We start from the raw sequence: 22,532 nt of genomic DNA, 5'->3' as shown, positions 1-22,532 counted from the left end.
GGGGGCAAGGGTGGGTAAAAGCCTATTTACCTAAAATTCATCTTATGCCAGATGAACCAGAACTTCCCATATTTGCCTGCTCATAAGGCTCACCTGGGTAGTCTGTTAAGAATACAGACTAGAGCCTTCAATTACGTGTGTTTGACACCATGTGCATTGTAAGCACCCAAGGAGATTCATGTTGTCACACAAATTTGGGAATGGCTGAATTGCAGTAAAGGTTTGAGGTCAGATTCCCTAATAATACGCTGAAAACCCCCCCACAGAAACAAACATAAGTCCATATATTACTGGCTTCAGGGTCTAACAGCATGTATCACCCTGAAGAATGGTTGTTTTACCAAAGTATACCAATGCACATACACAATCTTAGAGATCTATTCATCCAATTTCCAAGGTTATTGCAAATTTTCTTGTAGTAGATTAAAAATTAAATAAATCACAAAATTGACTTTTTCCAGAGCTGCTCTATCAGGACATATACTAACGGCTTTGCTATATCAATCATCCCCTGGGCTTTTTCACCATTCATTCTTAACAGTCAACCCTAAAGTCCACCACTAAATAAGTTTAATATTTTGCACGAAAAGTTCTGTGTGGGTGACTTCTTTTACCCCTAGAAGACCCTACCTCCTGGGAGGCAAGAACAAATAGGTTCTACGTGTGCGCAGTGGATAGTAGTTGTTCAATGAGTGCTTTCCAAATGAACTTCACATCAATCTGACTTTGAAATCCATATCATTTGTAGATCCTGTCTGAGCAGATGGGAAGCTTATGTTATCAAACCTGAAAACACTCATTGGTATTTCAAGCATTAGTACATTTATACTCTAGGCCTGGCAATATTTCTGAACAAGAAAGATGTTTCAAGTCAACCTGACACTCTGATCCATTTCACATAAGATTTTTTTTTTAAGATTTTATTTATTTGAAAGGGGGGGGCACAAGCAGGGGGAGTGGCAGAGGGAGAGGGAGAAGCAGAGTCCCCGCTGAGCAGGGAGCCCAATGTGGGGCTCCATCCCAGGACCCTGGGATCATGACTGGAGACAAAGGTAGACGCTTAACCGGATGAACCACCCAGACACCCCAATTTCACATTGGATTTCTCATTGTTATCCTTTAACATTTGATTAAGGATGCTGAAGAATTTTAGTATAGAAAAATTCCCCTAAATCCATCATAATTAAAATAACTGAAGAAAATACTAGAAAGATGACTCATTTGTAATAATCTGAAAATTACTGTAACTATAGACAGTTCTAAAAATCTTCACTAGCTGGGGAAGCTGAGGAGGCAGGAAGCATGGAAACATGGATACACTGAAGACAGCAGAAACAACTGCTCACCAAAGCTTATTTACCCTGGAAGGTCAGCCTGAGGGGCCAGAACATTCTGGATGATATTGACCAAGATATCTCTGGGTCTTTCAAAGAGATCATAAAAAACAATAGATTAAGAAAAACACAAGGTTGAAGAAGATTTCACTTAATTCAACTAATATTTGAAGAGCACCATTTATAGATGTGCATCTTCTGAATAAAAAAATCAGAAAAAATCTTTTGAAATGTGATGAATGTAAAACAGCTGTTTGTAAGAGGACGAATACTGAGAATGAATATATGAAGGCAGTGAAGTAAGGGAAACAAACATTACATGATTACATTAAAGCACATTTAGAGCACAATTTCATTTCAACAGTCAATACAGCCCCTAGTAAATTGCAGACTCTCCCAGACCCACAGCTTTATAGTCTTCCTTCATCAATTTTCTCTTGCTCTCTCCAGCCCCCACTCCTGCCATAGACCTTCCAGTGTCCTCTTCCTCTTCATCCTATTCAGACCAGCTCTTGGAAAATATTTGCTTAATTCATTCACAGGAATATGCTATATATGTGGTTCCCTACAAGAAAAACTCCAGACAAAGTCTTAGACAAAAGAAGCAGACTGTTAATGGTGGCACTTCTGCAAATTAGCTAATAAAAAAGAAGTGTTATTTTGGGAAAGATGGGGGGAAACACTTTCCTGAATTATCAGCATTTTATCTTCTGCCCATGTTTAAGGTTGAGGCAGGGAGGCTGGAGTCACATCTTGGTTTTTAGCAGCACCAATTACATAACATCGGGCAGATTCCTCAACCTCTTTGAGCCTCAGTTTCCCTTGACCCTGTCTTGTTATGTTTCCTCAATGACTAAATCCCTTTATTTTCCATTTGCAGTGTAGGCAGGAGAAGCTAGATCTTTAGAGTCTTCTTTAATTAAGTTTTTAGCTGTCACCTCTTTCACTCCTCTTACTTCAAATCTGCTTAAACCCACCTAAACTCAAACACTCATCAAAAATAGTCAGAAACTTAAGAGGAAAGTAGTCATTAAAGCCTATTCTAATTATAAGCATTTATAAGCCAATTTGTTTCACTTTCAAGACCTATGCATTGTTGCAATAACCTCAAAACTTTGAATTTTTTTGAGCTAGATAGATAAACTTTACTAAAAATATATTTTACCAGCACTAAAAAGTACGAACTTAAAGAAAAACTAATCAGTATGTACACAATAGCTTTTGTTTCATTTGAATGAAGAATGTTCTTGTTCAAGTCACTCTTGTGTCACCAGGAGACTGTCCCTGGGTCTTTCAGTCTCAGAAGAGATGACTCTTAAGTTCTAAGTTACATACTCCACCCCACAGTAGTAAGGTTTCTGAAAACAAGAAGACTTGCATGTTGGGGACTGCAGGACAATGACAATAATCACACATCAAATTGTGTGGAGAGAGGAACATTCTGGCATTTTCAGAAGCCCTTATTAGGAAATAATGAAAACAATACAAATTTACGTGTTTTTTGTTTGTTTGTTTTTAATACTTAACTGTGTGTGTGATTTTCCCCAGCAAATCATCCATAAGGCATGGAGGGAAAGCAGAGCTGCCTATCTTCTGTTAACTTAAATAGTCTTCGTATTTTAAAATATTAATTGCCAAAATTAAAATTCAAAACTTGTTTCCCAGTAAATTCTATATCAGAAGGCTTTCTGTATCTGAAAATGGCATGTTTCTTTGATGTGTTTTTAATTTAAGCTAGCTCGGTCATAACAGAATATTTTCACTGAGTTTTTTTTTTTTTTTTCATAGGCATTTATTCAACCGAAGCCAAGTTGAATAGCCATTTTGCTGCTAGGTAAGGTATGCAGTAAACTCTTTGGAGTCTAAGAATCTTCTTTTTCTTTTAATACTTTCTGTAATTTGCCTCAAGATTTATTTAGGGAACATATATTGAGATATTCTCATCTTTGTCTCTCATACACATAGTAGTAATTATAACTGTAAATAGAATTTTTGGTCCTTTAAAAGTGCATTTTTAAAATATTATCTGCACTCTGACACAGTCTCTTCCTTTAAATTATTTTAGTGGTAACTCTCATTTTTAAAATTAACGGTAGTGATGGAAACATATGATCCAACTCCTAATTCTATCACCATCTATAACTGGGGGCAAGTGACTAATTTTTCATAACACATTTTTAATGACCTGTGAAGTTCAGTAGCTGGGTGAAAATTAATAAGTGTGTTTTCTGCTTTTAAGGATATATAGAAATATATCAATAGGCTAATTTTAAAAATTGAGATGTAACATTTTGCACAAGGCACTCAAATGTCTATCTGACCTTGACCACAGCACACCTAATCCAGTTTTTTTTCCTATTTTACAATTTCGTGGTTTTTTTTAAGATTTTATTTATTTGAGAGAGAGAGAGAGAGAGAGAGACAGCATGAGCAGGGAGAGGGGCAGAGGGAGCAGAGCAGGGAGCCTGATGTGGGGCTCAATCCCAGGACCCTGGGATCATGACCTGGGCCACAGCCAGACGCTTAACTGACTGAGCCACCCAGGTGTTTCAGATTTTACAATTTCATAGAGTTGATGCAAAGCCAAATTAATCAATGCTACTGAAGACAGTCAAGAGAAAAACAAAACAACAGACATTCCACTTGGAGATATCTGAGAATTTTGGTGCCAGAAGGAGCTTTAGTCATCAGCAAATAATAAAAATTAAATTAACAAGAAAGCAATCCTGATTTCAAAGATGTGAAAAAGGAGACCAGATTGCTGGTATGACAGAGATCTCATTAATTTCAGAATCAAGTCTAGACAGCATGTCACTGGACATCTGGGCCAGTATTTATACCACAATAATGATGGTTTCTAATTTTTTCAAGGATAAAACCATTTTTTAAACATCAGATCACCTATAGACATGGTGGATGTAATTTGCAATAGGAAAAGACCAAGCCTTTGGGTGTGTGTGGGAGAGGAAGGTAGACTTTTTGCTACCCCATTCTGTGAAGGTCATGCCTTCATGTGCTTAGAGGAAGGTTTCTGATGGTAAAGTCTCTTAGGGAAAGACATGTCCATATCTTGACCCTGTGCCATGCTTAGAAGTCAATTTATGTTCTTCTAAGTCTTTGTGAAAATAATCATTCTCTTTGGTTGGAGAGCCCTCTTGCTTGGCGGTAGATTGTTGGGGTAGAGGCTCATTCAATGATAATCCTACCTGGGAATGATAATATTCAGACAATAACAGTTGTATTCATTGGGGTCTGAGTCGCATAATAACTTCTAGGATATAAAATCACAACATGTACTGATTTCTTTATGTACAGGGAGAAGGATTCTAACCTAGAGTCCAGGGAGGCAGGAAAATATTGAAACAACTTTGCCTATGGAAGGAGGGTAGAAACCTGAAACAAGGCTGGACACTAAGGACAGAGCCAACCAGTAGGGAACCCCCATGAATGGGCATAATTAATGGACTCTAGAAGTAATGATGTTGAGTATCTAATGCTAGGTTTCTCATCTCTGCACTATAATTCTCTCATATTATCCTCCAGTCTTGGGTAAAGTTTACTATGCACCACAACCATCTTAATGATATCTCTGCTTTGGGCAACAAAGAGAAGACCCTGAGGACAATTCTAGTTTGATTTCAACTAGATAGAGTTGCAGCAGTATCAAAAAGTTGTAGGAAACAGCAGAAAGTGGTCAGCAGACACACCAGAGCATCAGATGAGAAAAAGTGACAGGTGGCACTCAGGATGGAGTCTTAGAATCTGAAGACTCTCAGTAATACTAAGTGTGGGGAAAAAATAGTTTGTACATCCCATAGTATGGCAGATAACAATGAGTTCATTGAGATTTAATGCAGGATGATGCCTCAAGGTTGAAGAACCCACATTTTTTAGTTATCTGACTGAGAAATTACATAACAGATGAAAAGGTACTATGAAATAAATATTTCAAAGCAGCTAACTCTCATTTTTATAACAATAATCGACATACATTTGGAAAATGGTAATATATATGTCAATTGACAGTATTTGTTTAGACACAGATGCATACATGGCTTGCAGACCCTTCTAATAATTCTGTAGAATCCTAGGAAACTAGGATCCCCATGTTGGTTGGACTATATCATAAATCGTCTCCCCAATGGCCAAAAACCTGTCTCCTGTAACAACTGGAACTTTAATCTCTAATACGTAAGCTTTCTTCTACCTAACTTTAATTCACTCCTTCTTCCATGTAAAATTACAGGCTATTCAAGCTAAAGTACTTTGTTGAGTGCTCATGTAATCTAATCCTTTCAGTTGGCTCTTCGAGATTGAAAGGCTAGATAATCATAGTCAATATTCATAGACAATTCTGGGGGGTCTCAGCAATGTTATCTGTAGAATAGATGGCAAAAATCTTATGCTACATTCCATCCCAATCCAGCCCCATCATTTGTTCAGTCCAGAGTCCTGGTAGCCTATTTTGAGCACTGAAAGCCTACCACCACTTGAGGGTTAAGGGTTCACACATTAGTGGCATTCTTCACTAGGCCTTAGCCAAGCTTTATTTGTTAGACTATGATAATCATGGCAGAGAATCATTCTCGAGTGAAAAAAATAAAATATCACTCCTGAAAATTCCAAATTATTTTCAGTAAGGCTGGGATGGAAAAGTCTCATTTAATTAGCAAGTGCAATAAAGATGTGACATTTACAAACTAATTATAACACATTTCCATTCTTCATTGGTACACTGAATGATGACATATTGTTCTTTTATAGTTGCCATTTCCAAGTTTCAATTGCTTTGGTTTAATTGGTTTAATCCAAAAAATGTCAATTCAGTAATTACCACCATGCTGTCGGAATTAGCTTCATTTATCGTGCAAAAGAAAATTGACTTCAGAAAAGGAAAAACAATTATAATATGATATCAGGGGAAATACTATATCATCAAGATATTAAAAAACAATGTCGTATATAACTGAAACTATTTTATGGGAACAAAGAAAATGTTCTTTTTTCAATTCTAAATAATATACCAAATAAATAATCAAATATAAATTAACTAATGTAGAATCACATTCATTCTTTTATAAATTTATTAATTTGCTTCAAAAATATCTATTGAGTGCAAATTATATGCCTGGAAAAACAATTATATAACTACTTTCATGGAATCTAATGGGTGAGAAAAAAATAATGAACACAAATCCACGTATAAATACAAACTGTGGTCTTAGATGAAAAATCATTTGTTTTGTGAGTGTATCAGAGGCTGATTCATTAATATAAGCTGAGATATGAAGAAAAGGAGCTATCTGGTTGATACAGAAGCAAAAGAAGAGTATTTCATGCAGAGGAGGAGAACATAGCACATTTCAGAAGCTAAGGGAAGGCCAATGTGGCCTAAACACAGAGAAGGTGGTGGAAAATGGCACAAGATGAAGTGGGTCAGTTAACAGTGGCTACATCATGGGGCATGTTAAGGATTTGTTCTATCCTAACAGCAATGGAAAGTCATTGACATTTTTGAAGCAATAGCATGATCATCAAAATTGAGCTTTAGAAAGATCACTTCGGTGCAGATTGGAAAAGAAGAGTGGATTCAAGGGATAAGTTTGGAGACAATTGCAGTATTCCAGGTGAGAGACAATGATCAGTTAGATGGTAGAGTTTATGCCTTCAATTTAACAATCCATAAAGTCTAAAGTTATTTGTGTTCTACAAATGACCTATTTTCACAGAATTACACATATCAGACTCAAAGGGAAAGAGAAGTGATAAAATAGAATGTGTATGTGCTTTAGATGGAATACACCTGGTTTAGCTCTGGTCTGAACTTTTGGCTCCACTACTTATTAGCTAAGGGACCTTATACAAGGCATTAAGCTCTCTCAGCCTCAGCTTTCACATCTTTTGAGCACAGAATACTACCTCCCACAGCTGAGAAGACTAAGTGTGACAACGTGTGTGATATTCTCAGCATGTGGAAGGTCAGTTAGTTTGAAGAGCCCCAGGACGGATTGGCTGGTTTCATCCCCTCATGTTAGAGATTCTCGAATTCCTTTTGAAACCGGTTCCTCCTCCTGGGTTTCTTTCTCCATGAACAACACTAAAATCCACCCAGTTGCACAGGTCAGAAGCCCAGCAGGCATCCTTTTCCCTCACCTCCATGACCATCAAGTCATATTTCTCTAAATAGCTCTTTATTTTTTTTTAAGATTTTATTTATTTATTTGACAGAGAGAGAGACAGCCAGTGAGAGAGGGAACACAAGCAGGGGGAGTGGGAGAGGAAGAAGCAGGCTCCCAGCGGAGGAGCCTGATGTGGGGCTCGATCCCAGAACGCCGGGATCACGCCCTGAGCCGAAGGCAGCTGTTTAACGACTGAGCCACCCAGGCGTCCCTCTAAATAGCTCTTTAAATGATAGACCAACAGCTCTGCTCACTTTCTTTTACTAACCTAGTTAAGGTCACCAACATCTCCAGATTGGATTATCCCCTTCACTGATTATCCTGCCTCAGTTTTCTTTTCCTCTTCCATTCTTTATGCTAGCCACGCAAATCTTAACTATCTCAGCTCTTTGACCATTCTCCTTAAGCCAAGAAAAAGTCACCTTGTTCCTTAGCAGGACTAACAACACCCTGCGTGATCTACATTTTGCTTATATTCCAGCCTTGCCTCTTGCTTCTCCTCCCCTGTGGTCCAGCAGCTGAAAGAAACTGCTCCCCACTCAGGACTTGTAGCTCTCAGAAATACTTCCTTCACCTCCAGACTCAGGCCAATGGATGGATGCAGTTCCTCCTGGCTGGAGCATTCTCCTTCCAAAGCTTCTCTTCACCCAATCAATACCTACTCAAAACTGAGGCTTTGGCTCAGATAGCACTTTGTCTGAGAGGAAACTTTTCCTCCACCTGACCGTATCTCAAAAATGTAGGACAGCCTATCACTTGAATTTCATTATTTGAATGAACTGAGTGAGCACTCAAGTGGGGCCTGAAGAGTCTCACTGGATTGGCGCAAGTCACATAGGTTGGGGCTGGTAGTGTGAGCAGAAGACCCAGGTCTCCTGCTACACGTTGCAGTGTCCCTTTCTCACCATTATGCCAACACCTACCTTATTAGTCTCTGATTGCATTAGCTCTCTTCATTAAGCCTTAGAAACATTCTCTTCATGTCGTTGCAAAATGTTACATTTATCCTGTGGGTTATGATTTTTTCACACAAAACAGACTGATGTCACTTCCTTTCCCAATATTTCTTTGACTCTCCTGAAGTGGTAGCTGTGGCTACTGTAACACTCTCAAGCACTCTTGCAGATTTGTTATACTGATCTCCTTCCCCATGATACTGTAAACTCTTCTGAAACTAGGACCATGCTAACTTCATTTTACATTTCTGGTACCCAAGACTATTCTTGGGACAGAGTAGTATTTAACATTTGTTGAACTTAATGGCACTCTACAGCTAAATGGTGTCCAAATGAGGGCAACTAACATGATGTAAAGAATGCTAAGAGAAAATGATGCAAGAGTAAAATGACAGACAAAAGTAATTACGGCTCTGCCATCTAGAGATACAGAGATGGAGAAAAAGCAGATGACTCTAGCTAAGAAAAAGAATCAGGAAGGCAACTGAGAAGATGGTGCCACTGCTGGAACAGGCTGCCTCTCCTGGGGAGTACCTTCAGTTCCTCAGTGACCTTCCTGCCTCTTTGTTATTCAAGATAGAGAACTGGAGATGGAAAGGAAGAAACTGTCACTTTCAGACAGCTGAACAGTTAAGTAGGAAAGCTGACTCATACAGCACTTTCTATGCCTGCTGGGAAGCCTACACCAGCCCAAGAGTAGCTGAGCGGGTTTCACAGGTTGCACATTATTGAAATGGCAGAATCAAAGTCAATTGGCTGTAATAGAAATGGAACTGAGCTGGGAACAGAAATCGAAGTGTTAGTTCTAGTCTTGTCCTCTGGCCTTCAGCAGACCTCTGAGCCTCATTTTCCTCCTCTGTAAAACAAAGGGTTTAAAGTAGATGGTCTCCAACAGCCCCTTCTCATTCAGGGGTTCCGCAATTTATGGGCTTGGCTTGATTTACTTAAAGCAGCTACACAACCAAGGTAGAGAAGACTGTCAATCTGGTTAATGTATGCAAAAGCAGACATTCAAGCTCATCTCTTCACTCCTGGAACTTGAACGGAACTAATTGAAGCATTGACCCATAATGATATCCCCTCATCTACATATGGTAAGCACAGCTGTAAGCCTTATCAATTAAAAGTTAGAGATATGGTGAGGTTGTAGAGCAGTGGTTTGCAAATATCAAAATCGGCATGGCAACTTGTTTAAAACACAGTTGCAAAGCCTTGTTCCAAATCTGCCAAATTGGAATCTCCAAGATGGAGCCCTAGGAATATGTATTTTGTACAAAGTTCCCATGTGATTTGATAAATCAACTAGTTTGAGGCTAATTTTTAAAAGAAAATTTGTGTTTCTTGAAGAGTAGCCTGTAGGTCATTTTCATGTGAATTATCTGAGATGCTTGTTAAAAATATCTGGGAATGGGGGCGCCTGGGTGGCTCAGTCGTTAAGTGTCTGCCTTTGGCTCAGGGCGTGATCCCAGCGTTCTGGGATCGAGCCCCGCATCAGACTCCTCCGCTGGCAGCCTGCTTCTTCCTCTCCCACTCCCCCTGCTTATGTTCCCTCTCTCTCTCTGGCTGTCTCTCTCTCTGTCAAATAAATAAATAAAATCTTTAAAAAAAATATATCTGGGAATGTGGCCAAAAATCTCCATTCTCACAATTCTTTCAATGATTTTATAAACAGTTTATGTACAGGGACAAATGAAATCATTATGTGGGCAAAACCTCAAAGTCTATGAAACAATATAGTAAAGATAGGAAATTACATTGTAGTATAGGTTTACTTCAGTATTATTTATAGTGTACTGTTTTATCATTTCATTTAATCCGCATATAAGCCTATCACGTAAGCATTTTTAACTTCATTTAACTGATAAATTGAAGCATTAGAGAATTCAGGTAACTTGCTGAAACACACAAGATTCAAATATGGATGCACTGGAACTAAAAATTAATGTCATGTAGCTAGGAAACCACCTATATTGTGACAGAATGTGTAATTAATATTTCAGTACACCTTTTAATCAAACAATTTGCTGAAATCTTATCTGATGAAGCAAGCTAGAAATATGTCTCAGTTCCTGTTGGTTGATTTTATTAGCTACTACACAAATGCTAATGTCACTATAATAATCATAGATTATCCAAGATAAAACGACTGTTAACTACTAAGCAACAAAGTTTCAGGGATGTCATAGAATCATAAAATGATGTCAGGTAGTCATTTCTAGTCAACAATCTTCAAACACAAATATTTACAGTTGAGAAGCCCAGCAGTATGCTAAGCTCTTACCACCTAGTGAAGAACCCACTCAGCTCCAGACCTTAGTTACCTGACTGCTTTATTAATCTCTCTTTACTCCATGGGCCCTAGACTCTGTGCTCTTCAACTCAGTATGACAACTATTTGTCTTAGTGCTAGAATAGGACTACATTAGATTTCAAATGTCTTTCAGGGAATAATACATTAAATGCTGTTGCTACAGATACACTTTTAGGATAAAGGGTTTTTTTGTTGTTGTTTTTTTTCTCATTGAGTCTTCTCAAGTTATCTGATAAAAATACATGCTTGTGAAAAGATGTGCTTCTCTTGACCTCTTGCTAAATTGAAGCAGGAAGGGTCCCCTGATTCTGTGTTCCTGAGTTGGCCAGTGTGGGATCTAGCAGAGCACTAGACATTTCAAAAATAAGATGAAACTGACTGAACCTTAGCTATTATGAGGCTTAGCTTTGATTTCGTAAAAAAATTCACTGAAAGTGTAATTGGAAAATACAAAGTCGTCCAAAGCCATGTAACTTTTAACAGAATACAAATTCTTCCCTTTCCTGTGTTCACACCCTAACCTTTTCCTCTTCCTTCTCATTGATGTTACAGACTTGCTAAAATATGTGGACACACAGATATTTTCACAAAGGGGGAAAAAGTAATGAAAATGACATCTAGAAATAGAAATTGACAAAAAATAATTCAAATATTCACTAGCTATAGATAGATTTGATGAAGGTTTTCTGACTGAGATCTTGGTTTCTTTGTTTTGTTTTTTGAGAGGTGATTTTCTGTGTTTTACTCTCACTCAAATTTTGTATGCCAACTCAGATTGTATAGCTATATCCTGTCAAGCGTATTCCTGAAGAAGTCAATTCTTCCATAAAATCAATATCTAATTCTCTAAATAAAGAAGAAAAGATACTTACAAGTCTCTGATTAAAATATTCTGTTATTTTCAAGAGGTTTAGGAAGAAACTCTGATAAGCCTTCTTTCCTGTAAATTAATAATAAAGAAAAGCTATTAAGAACCAGAAAAGGAATAAATTCAGTTAGATTAACAAAATTATTTTATTTTTTAAAAGATTTTATTTATTTATTTGAGAGAGAGAGCATGAGCAGGGGGAGGGGCAGAGGAGAAGCAGACTCCCTGCTGAGCAAGGAGCAGATGTGGGGCTCAATCCCAGGACCCTGGGATTATGACCCAAACTGAAGGCAGATGCTTAACTCACTGAGCCACCCAGTTGCCCCTAGATTAACAAATTTTAATCATTTTGTTTTTATAGAGTTTCAACTGGTAAACACTATGACTTGACTTTCTCAAGAAAAGCAAAACCTCTACAATAAAATTTTCTGTTAAAAATCAAAAGGCCTTCATTTCAAATACCAGGTGTTAGTACCTAGGATTGCCAGCTACAAAATGCAGTGCATAATTACTGCACCAGTGCTATTAGGGATTAACGTCAAGTTGAGAAAGTCATCATCTAAAAGCGACTGTCCATTACAGCAAATACTTGTAGGCGTAGAAAAATGACCGTAAGAAAATATTTGGCATGACTACATCTTTGGGAAATTGTAGAAACTTATTATCTTTTTGGAATGTGACTGTAGAAAAATGTTTTACTCTTTCTTAAGTGTCCTGAGGCATTGTACCAATATTCCCACTACCCAAATGGGCACCATGTGAAAGGAATAAAACAAGCTTGCTCCTAGAAACAAAGATAAACAATGTACATATAATTCCTGTTCACAGAATGGGCCCTGTATCTCAGGGTTGAGCACCTGACACAAGAAGGGTGAAAAATAATAGGAGTATGAACTATCAGTATTCACACTGGTCACTGAAAGCAAGAGGGCACTTTGCAAATTCCCTCCACCACATACCCACTACCTTTGGCCAGCCTGCAATTCACTCTTCTTGGACTATTGCAACAACATCCTAAATGACTCTTCTTGTATGCATTCTTGCTTCCTGCAACTCCACTCTTTACTCATATGTCAGATGGAATTATTTCAAAGTAAATATGTTCATGGTCATTCTATAACTAATCCTTCACAGCTTTCCCATCACCCGCAGGATCAAGTCCAAGCCCTTTCACAGCATGTATGGTGCCCTCCAGGAGTTGGTCCCAATCCACCTCTCCTTCACCATGCCCAACCTGCATTAATCCCAAAGCTCTGAGGTCATACCCAGTTAATGGCACCCCTTTACCTTATTTATATTGCCCCTGTGACTGAGGTTCTTTGCCCTCAATCCCTTCCCCATCCCCTGGCTAGCATATATTCATCCATTCAGGGTTAACTTGGGCACCGCTTTCCCAGAAGACTTCTATGCCGTTTGGGCTAGTATGTTCCCTCCCCTGTGCTCCAAAACACTCTGCTGTATCTCCATTATTGAACTTACAAATTTCTGATTACTGCTTTCCCATCTCCATCTCACATAATTTTTTAAAGCCTTTTGAGGACATTGGCTGTGACTCATTGCTCTTGCACAACATTTTGTACATGGTAGGAGGAATAAAATAAATATCTGTTGAGTGTCAAGGGGCATGAGGTATTTTTCAGACTCAGAGCTGCCTGAATGCATACTTTATCACTGTGAAAGAATTTTAAAATCCAAAATGGACATCTTTTAACCTTGTTCCTGTACCCAGCTTCCCATACGGTTTGCACTGTTCCTCTCACTCTGTGTCTGGGACTATTTCTCTTCAGTTGAGTCTAATTTGTTCAGGCCAAATATAAGGAACTGAGAAGAGGAAGAGAAAAATAAATGAAAACACAATCATGAGGGAAGTAGTAATAAGATAAAAATTTATAAGCTTCAAAATTTATGTAATATAATGTAAATATTCACCCCTAAAAAACAAGATTACAAAAACATACTTTTGCAGTCCCAATTTTTTCAAACATCTGCATACAGTTCTTGGCAAAGTTCTAGCAGAAACTGCAAACTGGAACCCAATTTAAAGTCAGTTTGATAAGACTAAACATTGTTATTTGTGTCTTTCAAATGCATGTTTAAAAAAATCCCTATTGTATACCTTTATCGTATTAGTGTTTTCATTTTATGAATTTTCCACTATTTCTGCCCATTGTAATAGAACCAAGAAACAAACAAACAAAAAAATAGTATGCTGACATAGTTATTTTTCCTTCTCTACCTCTTTGCAGGTTATGTTACATCCAAGTACACTTATGGGATGGAGTTTGAAAATACTATTCCAAACATATTTTTGATAACTCACACCCATCAAAATTTAGATTTATGAGGGATATGCTAAAGATTAAGAGACTGGGAGAGTCTCTACTTATCCTAAGTTATCAACCATCAACAATTTTACTAGCAGAAGAGCAGTAATTTCTGAAAAGGTTTCCAGAACAGTGGCATGCAACTAACAACAACAATAAAATTATTTTGAGTGCACATCTCCTATTTATAAATACTTATTTTTGTAAATTGTAAGTATCACTCTACTAATAGACTTATATAAGTTATGTTATATTTTAAATTATTATATATATTAGATACATTGACAGAAATTTAAAATGAAATAAAAATGATATAACTGGGTATTTTACTATGTTCTTCCTGAACTTCAATATAAGATGCAGAATCTGTAGGACATTGCCACTGCACAAGGTCTAATTCTCTCTACTATCTCTCTTAGAACTACTATTAAATCTACAGTATTATATATGAAGGTTAGGAGATACTCAAGGTGAGAAGGCAGCGGTCTCACCAAAGGGTGTTTGTCATATGACTGACAAGAGAAGCAGATCAAGGTGTGGGTAGGTCAGCAGAAATCCATCATATCAGAACTACATGTACACTCAGAATTGTGAATTATCTAGTCCAGTGATTTTCAAACTTTTTAAAAATTTTTTTTCCAAATGAACTTTTTAGCAGATGGCCAATATGTAAGACAGATACACACAGAACCGCTCTGGTTAAAGCAGCTCCTAGGCTCCACCCACTCTCTCCCCCTCCTCCTCTCCTCCTCCAAAGGTGTAGTCTGAAAATGACATAACCACACTGCCAGTAGAGATGAGGCTACCAGTCTGGAGATGGAACCAGAGCAGCCATTTCAAGACAGAATGGAATAAAACACCTGAAGTTACTCAAACCGGGCACTTTTTCATCTTCCCCTTCAAATGCCCCTGCCTTGTCTTCATGGAGTGGCTTCCCTGTGTATCCTGATCTTATCCCAGTTGTAAATGTAAATACTTAAACTACGATGACATGATGGCATTTAAGATAATTTTGCTTCTAGCGTTTGGTAAAATAATGAGAATTTATTTTCTCTTTGAAATATACATTTCCTAACTTGAAAGTATTAATGACTGAAGCAGCCAGCCATGTCGATATACAAATAATTTACATAAAGAAGAAGGATCCGGCGCACCTCAAACACAAGATTTCAGGAGGTCCCTGAATCCTCAGAAGTCAAGATAAATAATACTTAATGCAATTTTTTTAAAAAAATCAAAATTAGTTTAAAAATGATGAAAAAAATATAAAAACTTTAAATAAAGATTTGACCCTATATTTGTACAACTCAGCCTCACATACCTTGCCCAAGACCTGGACCTTGTCCAGCATCTTCTCTGAAAGAATAAAGAACAAATATAAAAACAATGTCAGATTAGTTGTAATAAGTAAATGTCTCTCTCTGTATCACCTAGGATTATAGAAAAAGAAGAAAATGTAGTCTAGAAGACAAAGTCCAAACAAGGTGTGTTCTGTGATATACACCTTCACACCTCAGTCTACAGGACTGAGGATGAAGAGATTAAGGTGTTCGGGAACAAAGAAGCAACTGGACGACTGTAACACATGAGGTAATCCTTAGTTCATGCTTGCATTTGAACAATTTTACAATTTCAATGAGCTACTAAATCCATTACAGCTGCTTCCGTTAAGCATTCTTCTATTTTCATTTTGTTTTTAAAAGCAAATCATAGTTCTAAAATGTATAAAAACCTGAAAGTTGAAATGTGTCAAGTGAACATCATCTGATTCCTGAAAGCAAATTAACCACTTCGACTGCAAGACCTCGCTTCAAAAGGCTGTTCTTAAAATGTATTTAACCTCTCAAGCATGACAATGGAGAAAACCAGCTTCAAAGAAATGAATCATTGTGACATTAGCAAGTATGTACATTCATGAAGATGTTTCCATCCACAACACTAGTTTAGGAAAATAAATGACTCCATGTCTGACACAGAGTAGTCACTCAACACATATTTACTGGATAAATAAATGAATCAATGAATGAATGAACTTTGAAAAAAAGATTAGAAACAGGTATAATAGGACCAGATTATTAAGAGCTTTGAAGGTTAAGAGCACGGGTTAAACAAGAGAAAAAAAAAAGTGGCTCTTTAAAAGAAAGAATGGGTGGCTTGATAATGAGCCATCAATAAATCCAGCTAAAGGTCTGTAGAAATAATCTTGGCAATGGGCAATAAAGGCCCACCATAGGGTAAAGGCAATAAAATTGGAGTAAGGAAGGTGTAGCAGATGCTGCTGGTTGGCTCCCGGTTAGCTCTACTCCTTGTCTTTTATAGAAATAGGAAGTTTAGCTAGGCACACAGCTAAGGACCATGTAACCAAGCCTCCCATGCTGCTAAATAAGGCCATGAAATTGGATTTTGTCACTTAAAGATGGACTATGAGCAGAAGTCATGTATTTCATTTCTAGGTTATACCCTGAAAGAGAGGGGAATGTGGCCTCTGCCTCCTCTTGTCCCCTTTTTCAACATTGGTCTGTACCCACGGTGTTGAGCCATCATTCATCAAGCAGACAAGGACAATCAAGACTTTGGGGAAGACAAGCAACAGGATGGAAGGAGCCTACATTCCTAACAGTGGCCATGCCACTATTTTACCCCTGTACCATCGGCCTGAGCTATACACAACACAAAACTACATTTACATCGTGTTTAATCCAGCTATTTTGGCACTTTCTGATAACTGGCAAACTGATCTCTTAACTAATACAGATGAATCTAAAAAACATTTCAAAATGGAAAAATCCATGTAACATGGTGATAACTATAGTCAATGAAGGAAAGCAGTGAGCTGAAACAATTCCAAGGTTTTATGTTTAGAGAACTCCTCATCATAACAGATGAGGAGGAGAGCTGGTAAAGTTTAAATGGTCCCAATATACCCCAGGGGACACACATGGTGAGTCACTGGAACTATGTGCCTGAGACTCAGGCAAGAGGAGAAAATCGAAAATGGAAATTTCAGTAATTTTGTATAGGATATAGTTGAAAAGATGAGAACTGATAGAATCTCAGGCTCAGAGAGATCAGTGTGTCAAAAACTGAATAACAGGTGCTCTCCCAGAAGGCAGGAAGAAGCAGCAGTAATCAGCAAAGGTTAAAAAAAAAAAAAAAGTTTGTTCTTACCTTAATAAGAGAAAGGTAATGATTTGAAATCATGGAATAACAGAATGAACCTTAATCCAAGAAGACAAACAAATTTAAAACGGATTTGATGTAGCCTAAACTTCTTAAATCTGTTTAAAGTTCTCATGAAAAATTAAAGCAAACATTTCTTGAAATAAAAAAGCATTAATCAGGGTTCTGAACAAGCCAGGTCTCAATCACGCTTTAGTTTCCATTTAAATGTCCAGAATCCCAAGACAGAAAAGAACAAGCAACAGATGCTTATAGCGTTTTCTCTTTTCCTAATTCTCACAGTAGAGGAAGGAGTGAGATGAGAGGAGTAAAGGGAAGTGGAAGCAGAAGTGTTTTGCTACTGTTCTCATCCTTTCTGTGAGGCTGATATCTGGAAATGACAAAATGAAACAAAAGCCTCCTCCCCACCTTTTATTAAGTTACATTCAAAGATGCAGTGGATCTCAATTTCACTTTGGATCTAAATGTAATTCACAGTGGATCTAAATTTATGCTTTGAAGTTAATACAAGGTTGGCAACATGCAAGTCAACTGTGACATATAAGAGTCTGGGAATCTATATCACTTGCCAGACGTGTTCCAATTACTAGAAGATCACCAGCATTCCAGAATATTCAGGCAGTGTTGTGCACCATGCTCTTAGCTAGCTCTTCTTCCCCACCTGCCCTCTGCCACCCACCCAGGAGGACATGTTTTAGGGAGTCGTCAGACCAAAGACTTCCGTTCTTCATTCCACTGTCCACCACTGTCCAATTCAGACTGATGACGATAACTAGATTAATTTTTTCTTAAGATTATTTTCTCCCTAGCTTTAGGCTGCAGAATGTACATTGTAGTTACCCAAGGACATCAAAATTCCAGGATTCTTTACCATTATATTTTACTGAAACCAATCATACGAATTCATTTTGTATGAGGAATTGATATTCCTCTCCTTTCCTTTGAAGAGAAATCTGTTGGTAATCTTTTCTTCTTCACATAGTGACTGCATTATCCATGGTCTTTAAACTGTGTGGGGGTTAGTTTTTGTCCTCAGTGTTTGTAGCATTATACTTGAGTTTCATAATCTTTTTTAAAGTTCTTAATACTGGCTCAAATTGTGGGATTCTACCCTCCCCCCTTTTTAAATATAATAACCAGATATTACTATTTATTCCTCTAAGTAAATTGGGGTAAAAGGACTTGCCCTAAAATGACCTCTCCTTTATAAATGGTTGCAAAATACCTGAACAAGTTACTGTACACCATCAAGTTGGGGCAAAAAGGTTTTTTTTCTCTAATTTTGAGTTGATATAAGGGAAGAATGTGTGTGTGTATCAAGGGTGGGGGCAGGAAGGAGGATTGTGCTTCATGGTACTTCGCATACAATATGCAAAATTGTCATGCTTTGCTCCCATCTGTCCTGCCCATCTCCTCAGGTGTGGCTTGTGTGGTTCTAAAATTCCTGGCATTGAGCATATAAACTGAAAGACACTCTGATCACTCAGGAAAGTCCCTTTCTCTACCTCTTTATCATGTGTCATAGAAAAACCACATCGCTAAAGCACCAGTTGAACATTTATTATAAATTAGTCCCTGTTTCTTAATGTTTGCTTGCCAAGCTTCAATAAAGGAAGTTATGTTTTAAATTTTTCCAACAATATTAAAATTCTTAGCCTATATTACTTTCTTGCTTATATCACAATCTTCAAACACCAGGAAATCATCTCATAAGCCTCAGATGTGTTCCAAATGATTTACAACATTTTAATAGGTATAACTGGGGCTAAAGAGAACACCGTTAGGCATCACAGTTAATAAAGTAATTTCGATGTTAATAAAAAAGCAGAGTTAAAATTTTAAGTATATACCCCAATACCCTTATATTTATACTAGCATATTTAGATCTGGCATTTATGTTCACAAAGAAAGCCAATGAAAATGATGTTATATATTAAAGTGAATATACCATCGCGGGAGGGAAGGCAGCTAACAATTGCTGAGTGTTCATGATTTTCCAGGTGTCTTAAACATTCTCACACTGAATCCTTACAAAAGGCCTCAAAAGTAGATGTTAATACTATTTATTAAAAGTAGGGGCGCCTGGGTAGCACAGTCGTTAAAGCGTCTGCCTTCGGCTCAGGGCGTGATTCTGGCGTACCGGGATCGAGTCCCACATCGGGCTCCTCTGCTGTGAGCCTGCTTCTTCCTCTCCCACTCCCCCTGCTGTGTTCCCTCTCTCTCTGGCTGTCTCTCTGTCACATAAATAAATAAAATCTTTAAAAAAAAAAAAAAAGTAGATGTTAATACTATATAAAAGTATTATACTTTATAAAAGTATTATACTATATAAAAGTATATAAAAGTAGATGTTAATACTATTGGATACCTGAAAAAGCCTGTGGTTATAATAGAGCCAGCACCAAGCAGTGTCAAGATTGGAACCCATGTCCGTCTCACACCAAGTCACACTGTCTCAAGAAAGCAGTGTAACTTGATTAATTCAACCCACACGAGCAGCAAAAGTAAATATGTGGAAAATACGCCACATTTTTTTTCAAAGTGGCTTTCATTGGACATTTTATTAGCGTTGTATTTTAATACCAGATGCTCCATCCTCACCTTGATGAGATCAATAACCTGTTCAAAGGAGCCAGCTGTTTTTTTAGAAGCACAGCAGTATCCTTGAAGGCAGCTCGACATAGCACTGGATGATGGGCATGAACGAGGGCGCGTGATGTAATGAGCACTGGCTGTTATATAAGACTGATGAATCACTGACCTCTACCTCTGAAACTAATAATACACTATATGTTAATTAATTGAATTTAAATTTAAAAAATAAAGACAAATTAACCAACATAAAAAAAAAAAGTGTTGCCATCCTTCCATATCTACCAGAAAGTGATTTCACAGACTCTTAGAGTAACGGGTATGAAGTAGAAGAAGAGTACCAATAAATACAGCCTCAATTTTAAAGAATATATATATTATTAAATATAAAAATATTGCAATATATATTATTCTATATAAATACATATATTATTATCATCATCATTATTATTATTTAGTGCCCTTTTGGGTAAGACAAGATGATTTTACGAAATAGATATAATGACCTCTTACAATACAGTAAAGCCTTTGGACTTCAGTTTCCATATCTGCGTAGATAGCCTGTGGGAGCTTTAAGGTATTTTGCCACATAACCCTTCTTGATCTTGTTGAGAGGCAGTGTCAAAGGCGAGAACACTGGGCAAAGGAAGTCAGACACTCTAAAAGGTTTGGTCAGAGAAGGCTAAAGCTGGGAGAGATTCTAATACTAAAGACAGTATAATGATATGCACATGAGCTTTGGAGCCAGACTGTCTCTAGAACTTAATAGCTATAACTTGGATAACTTCGGCCCAACTTTATTTATAATGTGGAAAGAAAACTTCTGCCTCACAGAATATGTTATGAACATTACATGAGACAATGTCTGAAAATACTCAGTATAATGCGTAACACACAGTAAGTGCTTAATAAATGATAGTCATTATTAGGATGTTCCTTATACCCAAGGAGAAACTATACTTTAGAAGGTTAAGTGACTAGCACAAGATCATAGGGCATTTCTTTACTGTGGGGGGAAGGGAATATAAACTCAGCTTCATCTAAAACCAAACTGCTTCTAAATAACCAGTTACCAGGGCACCTGGGTGGCTGTCAGGCATCCAACTCTTGGTTTCAGGTCAGTTCATGATCTCATGGGTCTTAAGATCAAGTCCAGCCTGGTGGTCGGTGCTCAGCAGGGAGTCTGCTTGAAGACTTTCTCCCTCTGCCCCTCCCAACATGAGCACATGCTCACTCGCTCTCTCAAATAAATAAATCTTTAAAAAACTTTTAAAAATAAATAACCAGTTGCCAACATAGGACCAGAAAAGGCCTGAGAAATTTTTGAATGCACTTTATTTTTTTCACTAACAAAACTGACTTTACAGCCAACTCTTTTTTTTCTCTTTCTGACCTTCATTTCCTCTCAAATCTAACTGTGTGAATTCCTGTGTGATTTTGATTCTGTTAGTTCTTGGCCTAAAGGTCTCTTTCTTGCATCTACTTTGTCCTGATATTCTGTATGGCTATTTCTTTCTCCTATAGTCTAGGAAAAACACACATAAAAGAGAAATATATTAGAGGAACATTATTCAAAAGGCATTTATCTTTGCTCACTATTTAACATGCTACAGATTTAGAATAAGATACAGAATTTCAGGCTCAGATTTTAGAATAATATTAAGGAAAAAAACCCCTGAAATAGCATTTTGAGATAAATCCATTCTTAAAGGGTCTTTCAAGAGTTACTCTTAAGCACTAACTGTAAAAACAATCTCTGAAAAACAAACTGATCAAGTAAAGACTTCATACTCAGCTCATCAGTAAAGAGACTTAGGCCGTAATGCTCATGTCTGGTTTTCCTATTTAACTTTGCTAAGGGATGCCTCCTAGTCTTGTTTCTTTTTGACATTGTTGCTTGTTGTCATTGTCATTTTAAACATTTTTCTTTAATCCAGGTATATGGGTCAACTAAAAAAACTTCACTTTTCTAATTTATGATCTGTTTAGAACTGGAGAGGTATTTGGAGCAGACCACTGCATTAGGCTGTATAGACCGCACTTCACGACTACCAGTCACACCACAGTCCACACTCACAGCTGAATTTAAACACTGTTGATGTCACTGAAGTACAAATTTAGAACAAAGGAAAATCTTAATATGCGTTTTATAAAGATTTATTTTCTCCCAGAGTGTTGTTTACTAGACCCACTCAATTCTTTATATTAAATATATTTGCTTTTTAGAAAATGGATTAACTCATTTACATATGCTTCACTTTAACTTATTTAGATATGCTTCGCATTAAGACATTAAATTCAATGCACGGTTATAGACAGGACAAAAAAAGAGGCAAAACTCAACAAAAATATATTTAATATCAAAATCATCCCCTTTCTTGAATTTGCAAGTGACTACATGTCTCAGACTTAGGCCAGTGACATTTATTACTAGCTGCATTTACATCTCCAATAACAGCACCTTATTCATGTCAGGATTTATCTGGCTCAGAGAAAAATGGCAGCTGCGGTGATGATTCACTAAAACCAATTCTCAGTGAAACAGCTGCTGCCAAAAGCTGTGCTTCTCACATCAATCATTTGCTGATTGTCACAGCTAGTTGAGTCACATCATCTGCTCAGTCTATTGATTTCGTGGTTGTTGATATTTGCATTGCATTGCAGTACTACTGTTGTCATATCATGCTGCACTAGTTGAAATAACATTAGCTTCGGGACCCTTCGAATATGAGAAAATTCACATCATCATGAAAATACAACCATTTTGTGAAGGAGTTGGTGAAAGAGC

At 37.4% G+C, this 22,532-nt stretch overlaps 1 protein-coding gene across 17 annotated transcripts in view; it reads right to left on the bottom strand.

Annotated features, from left to right (window-relative positions):
• Positions 1-22,532, bottom strand: part of PKIB (cAMP-dependent protein kinase inhibitor beta) — a 190,157-nt gene that overhangs the window by 29,104 nt on the left and 138,521 nt on the right. For 10 of the 17 annotated variants that reach the window (XM_040627738.1, XM_008691148.2, XM_040627750.1 and 7 more), the window contains one exon: positions 11,653-11,720. The exons of 1 other annotated variant lie outside the window; for it this stretch is intronic. The gene's annotated coding sequence lies outside the window, so the exon portion shown is untranslated. Of the gene's footprint in view, positions 1-11,652; positions 11,721-13,360; positions 13,470-15,293; positions 15,329-19,753; positions 19,777-22,532 lie in introns of those variants that run through there. 6 more of the 17 variants (XM_040627741.1, XM_040627748.1, XM_040627740.1 and 3 more) reach the window with 4 other exon arrangements.

Source organism: Ursus maritimus, unplaced genomic scaffold (assembly GCF_017311325.1).
Source record: "Ursus maritimus isolate PB19 unplaced genomic scaffold, ASM1731132v1 scaffold_13, whole genome shotgun sequence".
Classification (NCBI taxonomy): Eukaryota; Metazoa; Chordata; class Mammalia; order Carnivora; family Ursidae; genus Ursus; species Ursus maritimus.
Note: the sequence above shows the minus strand (reverse complement) of the source record. Positions and strands in the feature narration are given on the sequence as shown.